The sequence below is a fragment of the Chiloscyllium plagiosum genome, unplaced genomic scaffold (assembly GCF_037043375.1).
Source record: "Chiloscyllium plagiosum isolate Xiang-an unplaced genomic scaffold, Cpla_swu_hap1 HiC_scaffold_46, whole genome shotgun sequence".
Classification (NCBI taxonomy): Eukaryota; Metazoa; Chordata; class Chondrichthyes; order Orectolobiformes; family Hemiscylliidae; genus Chiloscyllium; species Chiloscyllium plagiosum.
This window is the reverse complement of record NW_028270184.1, coordinates 6,478,531-6,492,051: the sequence shown is the minus strand read 5'-3', so window position 1 is coordinate 6,492,051 and position 13,521 is coordinate 6,478,531. Positions and strand designations below refer to the sequence as shown.

The 13,521-nt window shown below is 41.7% G+C and overlaps 1 protein-coding gene across 3 annotated transcripts in view; it reads right to left on the bottom strand.

The window, feature by feature from the left end:
- Positions 1-11,961, bottom strand: part of LOC122543854 (spectrin beta chain, non-erythrocytic 1-like) — a 300,189-nt gene extending 288,228 nt beyond the window's left edge. For 2 of the 3 annotated variants that reach the window (XM_043682689.2, XM_087983761.1), the window contains exon 1: positions 11,700-11,961. The gene's annotated coding sequence lies outside the window, so the exon portion shown is untranslated. The remainder of the gene's footprint in view (positions 1-11,699) is intronic. The other variant, XM_043682692.2, reaches the window with a different exon arrangement.
- Between the last annotated feature and the right edge of the window lie 1,560 nt (positions 11,962-13,521).

Here is a 13,521-nt window from a genome sequence, read left to right as displayed (position 1 = left end):
TACAATGGAAATAGTTCAGACTAGACTAATAACTGAAATAAGAGAATTGCCTTATGAGGAAAGGCTAGGTAGGGTAGGTCTGTATCGAGAGTTTAACCTCAGAGGTGACTTAATTGAAACATATAAAATTCTGAGAGGACTGAACTGTGTGGTTACTGAAAGGATGTTTCCCCTTGTGGGAGAATCTAGAAAAAGGGGCCATAGTTTAAAAATAAGGGATCATCCATTTAAGACAGAGACAAGAGTCTTTAGAATTCCCTTCCTCAAAAGACAGAGAATGCTGAATTTTTGATTTTTTTTTGTAAATATATTTATTAGCAAATTTTTTTAACTTTACATATAAACTTATTGAAAAAAAATCAATAACAAATAGTATAATAAAAAGAAAAAAAACACAAATTACAACTACTATCTACTAACTACTAACTTACCTTATAATACAAAGCAAACCCTAACACTGTGCAAAGCAACACGAAAAAAAGAAAGAAAAGCAAAAAAAAACAAAATAAACCCACAAAATACAGACCAACAATGCTCAGCGCAAAGCTCCCAAACAAAGGAATGGGAGCATTGTATATATACCCATATTAACTCGGGGACTCCCTCCAAGGCTTGACAAATCTAATCATCCTGGTTAAACAAACACCCTAGTTAAGATAACTGACAAGTCTATATCCAAATAACTCAAGTAGGGCTGCCATGTCTTATAAAAATTGTCTGTTGTGTGGTGCACCATGTTTGTAAAAAAGTCCAAGGGAATGTGCTCCATAATTAATTTCTGCCATCCCAGCAAGCCCGGCGGGTTCTCAGACATCCAACTCATCAGAATATTCTTCCGTGCACAGTATGCAAGAATATTAAACAGTTTCTTCCCATGCCCATCTAAAGATGGTAAATTCGGTAGACCTAGGAGGAGAGATATCGGGTCTACTTTGACTTCAGTCCTCAATACCCTCCCTATCTCTCCCATCACAGGGCTCCAATAAACACGGAGCCTATGGCATGTCCAGAAGCAATGGGTAAGAGTACCTACACTTATTTTACATTTGGGGCACACTGAAGGTGCCCCTTTTTTAAACTTCGCCAGACGGTCTGGTGCCAGATGAGCCCTCTGCAGAACTTTTAACTGCGTAGCGCATGTCCTATTACAGATTGAGATCTTTCGAGTATTCTCACATATGTTCTCCCATGTTTCAGAAGAGATCTCCACTCCTAGATCTCACATAACCAGTTAATATCCTGCCAGGCCCTGCCACCCAGCAGGCGATAGAGGGCACTAACCAAAAGGGTGCTTGTGGTACGGAGCAACAACCTCTCTGTATCAGGCTTATAGGGCTTAGTGAGAAACTTAGTCTTCTTCTGGATGAAATCCCTAACCTGAAAAAAACGGAAAAGATCTCTGCTGGGCAACCCGTAGTTGTGGCTCAGTTGCTCAAAAGACATCATAACCTCCCCCTCAAACAAGTCTCCCAAACTAGAAACTCCTCTTGCTGCCCATAGTTTGAACCCTGAGTCCATCATCCCTGGTCGGAACCCTGGCATGCCAACTATAGGTGTAAGTGGCAAAGTCTTAGATAAACAACCCTCACTCTAACGCATCACCCTCCATACCTTGACTGTACTAATGACAATGTGGTTCCGGCAATGGTCCATAACTGTCCTCATCTTATCCATGAACAACAGGTTAATAAGAGGGCACTTTGCCTGGGAGGCCTCAATATCCAGCCATATTGATTTGGATCGTTACCTACCCAATCACAGACAAAGGACAACGGGGAACTCAATTGATACCACCTGATGTCTGGAAAATCAACTCCTCCCCCTCCGTGAGGTAACTGCAATTTAGTAAGTTTGATGAGGGGCCATCCACGATGCCAGACAAAGGAACCAAACCACCCCATAAGTTTCCGCAGCGTGGACCTGGGAAACATTATAGGGAGCACATGCATGGAATAAAACAAACAAGGAAGAACATTCATCTTAATGAGAGATATTCGGCCCAGCCACAAAACTGGAAGAGCCTCCCATCTCTGGAGATCTCGTCTAATATTGTCGAGCAAGTGAGCAAAGTTAATCTGAAATAACAGATCAAACTTGGGGGTAATAAAAATGTCTAGGTATCAGAATGCTGCCCATGACCACATAAAAGGGAACTTAGGGCCACCTTCAACTTGGGATACATCCTTAAGGTTCCCCAAAGGCACAGCCTCCGATTTTGCAAAGTTAATCTTATATCCTGAAATAGCCCCAAATGAATTGATACATTGTATCAAATGGGGTACAGAGGTCATCGGGTTTGATAAAAACAGAAGGACATCATACACATACAGTGCAATCTTGTGTGCCCTCAATCCCACTTCCGGAGCGGTTATGTGGACGTTCTGACAAATGGCTTCCGCTAGCGGCTCTATCACCAACGTAAACAACAGCGGTGAGAGGGGGCAGCCTTGCCGACTACCCCTACCAATCCTAAAATTCCTAGACTTCACCCCGTTGATGACTGCGGCCAAAGGGTGGTGAAATAAAACCTCTACCCATCTTGCAAAGACTCCACCCAACCCAAACTGTTCTAAGACATAAAAAAGATATGGCCGTTCCACCCGGTCAAATGCTTTCTCTGCATCTAAGGAAATCACCAAACTCTGAAGCGATCATTGCTGACAAGCTTGGACCATATTCAGCAACCTTCTAATATTATTGGAGGACCTACAGCCCCTTATAAAACCTGTCTGGTCCTCTTTAATAATATGGGGCAAAACCCTTTCCAATCTCAGCGCCAGGATCTTGGACAGAATCTTGAAATCTGAATTTAATAGAGAGATGGGCCTGTATGAGGCACAATGCTCAGGAACCTCCCCCTTCTTAAGAATTTGGGAAATATTAGCTTGTCTCAAAGATGGTGGTAGGCATTCATGCATATAGGAGTGATTGTACATCTCCAACATCGGCCCGGACAGAATCCCTATAAACTCCTTATAAAACTCACCCGAAAGATCATCAGGGCCAGGCGCTTTCCCACTCTGAAGTTGCCTAGCTGCCTCCTGTATTTCCTGAACTGTCAAGGGGGCATTTAGAAGAGAGGCCTGTTCCACGGTTACCCCGGGAGGTCCAGATTCTTAAAAAAGGGTCGCCATTTTAGCCCTCCTGTCCTCGCAACCTTCAGACCAATAAAATTCAGAGTAAAAAGCTCTGAAAAGCCTCATTAATCTTTTTAGCATCGTACGTAAGGACCCCAGCGCTGCCTCTGATTGCAGTAATGGATTGGGGAGCACGCTTTTTCCTAGTCAGGTATGCTAAATACTTTCCTGGCCTATCCACATATTCAAACAGCCTTTGTCTAGCAAAAGCAAGTTCTTTCTTTGCATTTTGTGTCAGTATTGAATTCAAGGCAGCCCAGAGGGCCGTGATCCGCTGTAGCTTAGTCACCGAAGGCCGCACAATATGTGCTGCCTCAGCGGCTTTCAACCGCATCTCAAGTAGACGCTGCTGTTCCTCCTTCTGTCATTTTCGGCTTGCCGAATAGGAAATAGCTAATCCCCTAGCAAAGGCCTTAGCAGTCTCCCATAGCATAGATGGACTACTAGCCGTGCCTGAGTTGACAGTCAAGAATTCCTGAAACTCCTTCAAAAAGTATTCCACAAATTTGGAATCCTTAAAGAGAAAAGAGTCCAAACGCCAGTGCCGCAAACTTAGTCCCTCACACTTGGTCTTAGCCTCCAAATACACTGCTGCATGATCAGAGATAGCTATATTCCCAATTTTACAACCCATAATCGAATTCAGAAGGGCCGAGGGAGCCAGAAAGAGGTCAATCCTCATGTGACATTTATGTGGGTTTGAAAAAAAGGTGAAGTCCCTGCCAGTAGGGTGAAGACATCTCCAAATATCCACCATCCCCAACTCCTCACATAAGTCAACCACCTGCTTGGCCTGCAAAGAAATAGTTGGGGGCCCACAAGGCATCCTGTCCACTGTCCGATCCGAAAGACAATTAAAATCCCCCCCTACAATAATGTGCCGTGTTCCAAAAGCACTCAACTTAGAGAAAGTACGAATCAAAAATTTGAGGGGATGCGCCGGAGGACAGTAGACATTTAAAATGTCATATTCCTCCCCATGTATCAGGGCTTTAAATATCACAAACCATCCCTGCTCATCTTTCACCTGCTCTAATAATGTGAACAGAAGATTTTTCTGGATAAGTACCGCCACTCCCCTACTTTTAGTAGTAAAGGATGAAAAGAATACCCAGTCATAACCCCCTGTTGTAATTTCAGGTGTTCCCCATCATCAAGATGGGTTTCCTGCAACGAAGCAATATCAATCCTTTCCCTCTTAAGGCTAGAAAGCACTTTTTTCCTTTTAACAGGCGAATTACTTCCCTTAATGTTCCAGGTGCATCATTTAATAAGACACTTAGCCACATCCCCTTTCAGACACCCTTGAACCCTGCTTACAAAGCGCCGAGCATAAGTAAATAAAGACTCATAGAGTCGAAGAACTATATATACAAAAACTACTCTATCATAACTATGAACAACTATTACTACCAAACAACTACAAAAAAAAACAACTATAAAACCTTGAATGGAAGACTCTTGCCCCTGCCCATAAAGGGCACTCACCCTACCCATCCCCTCCTTCACAGCTCCTTCAAACTCAGACTGTGCCCTTAGGCCAGAAAAAAAACAAGATGATCCTTAAATCAACAGAAAAAAGAACAAGTCAGGATGAGCACTCCACCCATCCCTGGCTTCATGTCACCCCTACTTGTGACTAAATGAGAAATAGAAGAAACAAAAAAAAGGAGAGATAACAAAGAACATCCACAAAATTTCCCATCAGAAAATCCAATTATTAAAAAAAAGGAACAATTTATTCCAAGGTCTTTTCCCCCCTTTCCAAAAAGGAAATTATTAGGGAGAAAGAAAGGAATTTAAAAGAAAGGAAGGGAAAACATGAGGAAAGATAGAAAACAGAACAAACATTAACCATATTTTTCAGGCCAATCCGTCTATTTTAAAGTGTCTACAAAGTTTTTAGCTTTATCCGCTGAGTCAAATTTATAAACTGAGTCCTCGTGGCTGAAATGGAGCACTGCGGGGTATCTCATGGAGTACTGGATGCCCAGGTTCCTGAGCCTCTTTTTAACTTCATCGAAGGACTTCCTCTTTCGAATTACAGCTGCAGAGAAATCCTGGAAAAGCATGATTTTTGACCCCTAGCACAGCAGTGCCTGCGGATCTTTTCCAGAGATCTGGAAGCTTCTATGACTTTTTGCTTGTCCTTATATGAATGGAAGTGCACTAGGACCGAGCGGGGGGGGGCTGCACCAGCCCTGACCTGTGCATTGTAACCTGATAAACTCTTTCAATCTGTAGCTTGCCAGACTCAATGTGAAGGCCCCAAACCTTCGGCAGCCAGTTTTCAAAGAAGCTGACTGGCTGCTCACTTTCCTCACATTCAGGGAGCCCAACAATTCGGAGACATCCTCCAACATCGATTTTCGAGGTCGTCGAAATGATCTTGCAAGGCCCGCACCTCTTGCTCCAGCACCTGGATTCGATTGGATGAGGACTCCATTGCAGCTTCCGAGGCCTTAGTTCGACCCTCCACCTCCTCCAGCCTCTCCCCGAGGCCCTGGATCTCCTGCTCATGCTTCTGCAGTATGGATGCAATAGGTTGGACCTGGGCACGAATCTCCACACGGATCTCCTCAATCGCAGCCCCAACTTTCAAGGTAAGTCTCTCCAGCGCCGTAGCCAATTCCTGTGAGTCTGTCAGGTCCAGGGGAGGGGGGGTGGGGGTCAGGAGAGGCTGCTGCTGCTGCAGTCTCTGGTGTCGTAGGTGTTGCAGGGGAGTGTCCTCCCTGCTGCTGTTTGCTTGTTCCTTTTCCCTTTGGCATCCTTCCCACTCCCAAATATTAATAAATATGTGTTCTGTAAGGTTTTAAACTAATAATTCCACCACATAAGTTAGCCAGGGATGGCAAAAAATACCAGTATGCCTTGACTGTTAGGAAGAGCTGTCCACAGCAGTTCTATAGAATCGCCGCCATCTTGCCAAGAGCCAATTTTTGAATATTTTTAAACTGGAAAGTAGAGATTATTGCTTACCAAGGGGATGAAAGACTACCGTACGTATGCAAGATTGTAGAGTTATTGTTTAAATCAGATCAGTCCAGATCTTATTGAATGGTGGAATAGACTCCCAGGACTTGTTTGTACGTTCATAAACTGAATGATGAAATAGGCTGAAGATGTTCAATGGCATACTTCTGTTCACAGTATGTCCAAGGAGAAGAACAAAACAGTTCTTGATTAATTCTTTTACAGAATTAAATCAACAGGAATTACAATTTTTTAAATTTGAATTCTTAAATCCCTATTAATCCAAATCCAATTTGAAATCGCAAAGTTTAGAAAAAGGAGTAATTTGGATCACAGTTCATTCAACCAAATGAAGGAGTGGCTGTGAACAGAAGCTTCAATTGTCACTTGCTAAATCCCATAAAACTAACCAATTTTGATTGCAATAATACTAAACTTGTCAACACAACTCAAGCTTCAGGCACTGAAGGGCAACTACAAGTCCTGCTGCTTCAGACATCCACTTAGTTCAACAGTACAAACTTGTATCATCACATCAACCCATTTCTTGCACAATGCAATGACACAGGGAATCACAGATACACATGTAAAATTCAATCTTACCATTCTAAACTGTTCCCAAATGAAGATCAAGCAGCTTCCCAAATGAAGAAAAAAAAATTAGATCGCTTTAAATAAGGCCCTTTTATTCGTTGTATGAGAAATGGAGATGATACTGTCTCTCATCTGAACTCTTGACTCTAATGTGCTGTAAAACATAGAGGGAAAAGCACTCTATCTCAGTTTTATAAATATCCAACAACAGACAGGCATTAATAAAGGCCAAGAGAAACTGCAAGCATGAAGTCTGTTGAGGTGCACAAATGATAGGGAGTTGCCATAAATAAGCCTAGTCGTGCAGGCTTTTGAGCTCCTGACTTCACATACGCTTCATCAAAATTGCCACCAGCCTCAGCTAACCTGTTGTTGATGCCCCCCATTTACACTTTCATCTGGAGGCTCAACTCTTCAAACACTATCCTATCCATTTATCCCTTGACTATAGTACCCCCAAGTTCCCAGGTTCCCATTCTTGTGTTTCAATTCCATCCTGATATTGCTTCACCCTCTCCAACCTCCAAACTGTCTGTTCCTCTCTCTTTTAGTAAATCCTTACTTGATCAATACTGATGCTCTTGCTTTAGGCTTTCTAATACTCATTCTGGAATTCTCTCCCAAAATCTCTGCACTTCAATATTCTCTCTTCACAACCTCGGCAAGGCTTTAGGACCCTTTATTAATATCTTTCTTTATCTTAACTTTCATTCTCGTCTGGTTACTTATGATGCATAGTGGGGCACATTTCTACATTAAATATGACATATAAATACAAACCATTTTTATGAAACCACTAAGGTGCAAAGGTTTATTCCAAATATAAACTGCATCATAATGCTGTTTTTGTTTACGTGTGACTGTCTCAGTTCTGTCAACTATTCATGGGTCACTTTGCCTTCCTAGAGTATAGGCAGAATTTATTCCAAGCAATGGTGTTCTTCGCTTCAGACTAGAGACTCAGTGAGAGACCAAACTCTCTCTGTTGGGTAAGACCTGCATGGCAGTTATTACATGGCAATTAGTAACTTTCAGCTGCCAACAGAAGCAAGGAGAGTTGTCGTAGCTGCTGCCAATGTACCCACGAGAGGTCAAGAATCAGCGATGCACCCCAGCCACAAGGTATAACAGCATTCCTGCCTCAAACTTAATCAGGACAGAGTAGGAAAGTGGTGGGATGCCTATCCTGTAACCTCCTACTCATTTAAATGTCCATCTTCCACACTTGTCAAAATTAATAACACTAAATCACATCTTATGAGTTCTGATATCGCAGTACACTGTACTGGGAAAATTAATCCACCAACCTCACAATGGAAATAAAGTGAAATCCGTTGCCATTAACCATCTAATTGAGAGTATACTGCTGTGTGTGTGTGTTTGTGTGTGTGTGGGTGAGAGAAAGAGAGAGAGAGAGACACAGAAATAGCTGTCAAAAGAATGCTGATAACTAGGTTCATAATTACACAACCAGTATCTGTTCTTGACCAACAACACTGACACCTGACTAAAGTCAATCCTGTAAAAGATGCATTAAACATTTGAAAACAGGTCTAACTAAAAGGAAATCTGTCAAATTTAGTCAAAACCCATGGGACGGCAGGGAGAGTTTCCACCAACTACTGCAACAAAGGATTGATCTAAAGAATGGCAAAACTCAAACAAAAGCCAAAGTTGTGATGAAGCTTTGTCAATCTCTAGCATGAGCCAATCCTAAAGAGTATTCGAGTTTTCCCTGACAGATTCCAGCCCTAGGGATACATTTTGGAAAAGACAGCATTGCTCTAGAGCCATCTACATGGAAACCTTTCACAATGAATCTACAGTATAGCCACTGGCATCAGCACCACTACATTTGATTTTTCTCAGTCTGCCAATGATATAAGAATGCCAGGGTGCAGAGCATTAAAATCAACTGATATAATCCAGAAAGCGTCAATTAACTCACATGATGTGAGTTCTGATTAAGAGCTCCCATATTTTCTCCCCTCTAAAGAACTAATGTCGATAGTTTCAGCTGAGTTAAGAGATAACAAAAAAATGTAAGGAATGGCATGTCTTTTGAAACTCAAACACATTACCAAAAGGGCAAGAGGTGACACCACAATCTCAGCGGACACTGTCATCAGCTGAATTGTTCTGGCCTCCACAATGTGAAGAAACTAAATGAGGGTGACATGCAGGATGAAGAACTACACAACATGTAAAACATTTAAAATTACAACTTAGCACACAAATTGACAAGAGTCATCCAGGCCTTTAGACTGGAGGGTATCATTGAGTCTTGGAGTCACATGTATGCTGACATCACACACACCCACTGTGATACTGTAAACTTCAGAACTTTAATAATTGTTCAGGGATTGAATGAATTAGCAATAATTCTTTCTGGAATAAACTGTTTCCTGACATAAAAGGGACAAGGATATTAAACATTTGAAAACAGGTCAAACTAAATGGAAATCAGTCAAAATCGTGGGATGAACGGATCTAAAGGATCATTAATAACGTCACATCATAAACTTCACAAGGCAGAAAATCCTGTAATTCAACTTTAGGGTTCTCCATCAGCAGAACTCAAGAGAACTATACTGCACAAGGATCAAACACTGGACATCGAGAGACACACACTGTTGATAAGAATCGTAGCTAAATTCCACTATGAATCAGGTAATAGCTGAGGTGAAGAGCAAATTACTGCAGATGCTGAATCTGAATCAAAAACAGCAATCCAAGGCCACCCAACAGTTGCATAATTGCTGCCCCCTCCATACTTCACTTTGCTCTGATGAAGAGTCATCTAGACTCAAAATGTTAACTTGCTTTCTCTCTATTCATGCTGCCTGACCTGTTGTGATCTCCAGCATTTTTTTGCTTTTAGTAGCTCAGGTGAGTTGTGAGGCTTAATGTACTTAATCAAGGGGTCTTATTTTCTTATGCTACATGCAATGAAGTTAAGTAATTGTTCCAATACTTGATTATCTGTGAGATTTCTTTAAAAGTAGCCAAATTTAAGTTAGTTTGTGACACAAGTATTTTCAAGTATCACAAGTTGCTGATAATAAGATCCTAGTGGTCTGACTTAAGATTTTCCCACCGAATGAAGCAGTAGTCCCAAAAACAGTGCTTCATAATCTCCAAGGATCAATCCGAGAAGAAATAAATAAGAAAGTAGGGTCTAAGTTCCCTGAGTTTCATGGACAAGATTGCCAGGGTTCACAGAATTCATTCTGGGCACTTTTGTTTGTGACCTTAGCATTCCATACTGGTTGTAATTTGACCTGTTATGCAGTGAACTCCTGTTACTGTAAATAAAAATGATGCAAAATAGTTCTTATGAGGGCTTCCCTCAATAGTCAAAAGTAATCAACCTGCAAATATTCCATTCACTGTGCAAGTGCTTTGAGAACTCTTTCAATTTTTCTGAGAATTGTAGATTCCCCACCTATTCTGAGGGAATTGCAACCTCTGGCATCTGACAACTGAGGAAGAAAAAGTTAATAAAAACTCATAAAAATAGCAAGCATAAGATTTTCGGTGGAAGGAGCAGAAATTTAATGTTCTAAATTGGGTAATTAATTAAATATAATGACAAACTTGAATAAAATCTTATGCTTAGCGAAGTGCACAGATTTGTTAACTTTTCATGATGGAATGATTAGATATGTTTGTAGAAAGAATCAGAGTTGAAACTTTATTGCTGGAACAGCACAGCAGGTCAGGCAGCATCCAGGGAACAGGAGATTCGACGTTTCGGGCACAGGCCCTTCTTCAGAATTCCTGAAGAAGGGCCTGTGCCCGAAACGTCGAATCTCCTGTTCCCTGGATGCTGCCTGACCTGCTGTGCTGTTCCAGCAATAAAGTTTCAACTTTGATCTCCAGCATCTGCAGACCTCACTTTCTCCTTGTAGAAAGAATCACCCAAGTTAGTTTTCTAAGCACTTTTAGCCAAAGGGCACTTTTCTAAGGAAAAGGGTACGCTGAAAGAAGAGGCTGCACTGAAGAGTGGCACCACCTACGATTTCACCCACTGGACCAGAATCTGTGCATGGCAAGATGGTGGATACAAAAATGATGGAATCCTTCGACTATAACCAGAGAATCAAAATACTGTAATTCTCTGCTTCTCACTGTAGCTGCTCTGCCACAGAGAATAAAAATTATTTCATGGTAATTGGGAAGTAGCATTCGCTCAATCTTGGCTAGAACTTGATATTCAGCAACCAACAACAACAAAATCACAGGAGGAAACAAGATCCAGTCAGCTTTCCAGGGAATGGATCCTATTGGAGATCAACTAGAAATGGATCAGAGACGTGACTAGCCCCTATTGTTTGTGGAGACTACATTTGATTGCACTTTAAAGGAATTAATCTGACACTGAAAAAATGATAAATCACATACGCAATTGCACAGCACCTTATCTCTTGAACATGCTCAGGAGCTGACCTGTCTTTTAAAAAAGCACATCAGTTCCAACTGTATGGTGAGTGACTCGACTGAGGAGTCATTCTTTATTGCAATATTTTCCAAACGCATAGCGACGGGGAAAACCCGTGTCTGCAACATGTCTCTTGCTCCCCCCAAAACATTATGCAATGAAACCAAAAGAAAATCGTTAGAAATCGCAACGTTTCCGCGACAACAAACCAGCATTATTTAGGCATTTCGTTATTCAAAAGGCAGGATGCCGACGAGCGTCCAGATTTGATCTTTACTGATCAAAAATGCAACAATATCTTTGGTCTAATTTTTAGACGCAAGGTAATCCGAACACGAAGGAACCTTAAGTGCATGGTCGAAATATCTCTTTCCCGAACGCTCGAAATCTCCGGTAACCGATTGTAGCATTAGGCATCCAACCCATCACAGGGTCGGGGAGTCGGCAACAACATTTTGATGAATGGAGACCGCATCTAGCAATAATTTAAGTACACCCCTTTTATTTTGCACCCATCCCTTCCCCCTCAACGTCCTCGGGGGTTGCACACATACCTTTATCTGGCGAAATCAGCCTTCCCTGTACACAAAGCTGAAGGCGATTAGATTTTAAATCCACACATCTCTCTCGGTTCTCTCTTCTCCCTTGATCAGAGAGGTTGCAGCGGATGCTGCGAGTTACGGCATCCAGACTCCTGAACCCTGCCAATGAAATAATCCGGCATGAGATATTCTGGTCAAAACGATAAGGGCTTGTGCAATTCTGGCTAACGGTTCACTAGTTTCAAGCAAGCGGTTCTCTCTCCCCGGCAGATGGCTGGATATCTGATCGCATTGGATGCTTTTGCATTCACGGCGGAGGAATACACACAGAATGGGGTAGACACAGACACACAATGCAGTAATCTGGGACAAGGCACAGCAGCACATGGCTGGTTAGCGGTTCCTCTACTAACACCGCATCGTGCTTTGCTGACTCAAAGTAGGGCAAAAACAAAACACTACTTTAAACACACCTGCACCCATACACCTTACATCTAATCTTTTTCAAATTGCATATCTTTGCCCCAACAGGTCACATTGGTGATTTATTGTGAAAGACTGGTGATGCTTATGACTGTTCAAGATCCATTTTTATTTACATTTTTAAAAGTTGTTTTTATTAAGGGGACTGCAATTTAAGCAGGTCATGTCTGGTTAGGTCTGAGGAAGAGTCAATCGACACGAAACGTTAACTCTGATTACTCCCCTCATATACTGCCAAACTCGCCAAGCTTTTCCAGCAATTTCTATTTTTGTCTCTGATTTACAGCATCCACAGATTTTTCGGTTTTGACATATATTAGTCTGATGCCTGCAAGGCTGACAGAAGCAGAGACCCTCAAAACATTTAAGTACTTAGATGTGCAATTGTGACGCCAAGGCATAAGAAGTGGCTATGGGCTAAGTATATGGGATTAGAATAATTAGGTGATTGTTTTTGGCCAGTGTAAGAGGTAATTTCGGTTTAAACTTTAAGATGTGCCTGGACCACAGACTGATCTATAATAAAAGACACCAGCATGAAAGGGACGGGCCAAAGGGCCTTTTTCCTTACTGCAGATCTTTTGACTCGAAGTTGACCCAAGTAGAACAGTATGGGAAATTAATATAATTAATAGTGCAAAATCAATCAATAGTGGCACACAGCCCCTTTGGTGCGAACATTGCTTATAGTTTCCAAAAAAAAAGCATTAGTTTTAAACCAGTCATTTACAGAAAGTGCTAGACAACCTCAGCTGGCCTGGTAACCTCTGTGGAAGAGGAACAAACTTCCCAGTTCAGTTAAGTCACAGCTGACTCAAAACGTTAACTCTGCTTCTCTCTCTCTCTAGATACTTCCAAACCTGCTGTGTTTCACCAGCACTATGGTTTTTTTTCAGATTTACAGCATCTGCAGTACTTTGCTTTTATTTCCACGTAATTTATCCTTGAGGAATGTTGGATCAGCCTTAATGCTTTTGAATGGCAGAGCAGACTCAAGGGGCCAAATGGCCTACTCCTGTTCCTATTTCTTATTATCTTAGTCATAGGTACACCACCCAAATGACTACTTATTTATTGATGAGCCAGTCTAATAAAGTCACCATAGGGTATTCGACTGTGGAGAGAATTACAAACTCAGTCATGCCTTGTCAGATATCCACACACATATGATTCCACAGTCACAGCATAGTAGTTAGAAATAAGAGCCTTGAATCACTATCTTTTCTATATTCCAGGGCCCTGAGATTAGCTGACACAAATCAGATTCTTATCCTTGTAATCAAATCTCTCCATGGCTTCACACCATCTTATCTTTGTAGCCTTTCCCAGTCCTACAACTCTCCAGGATTTC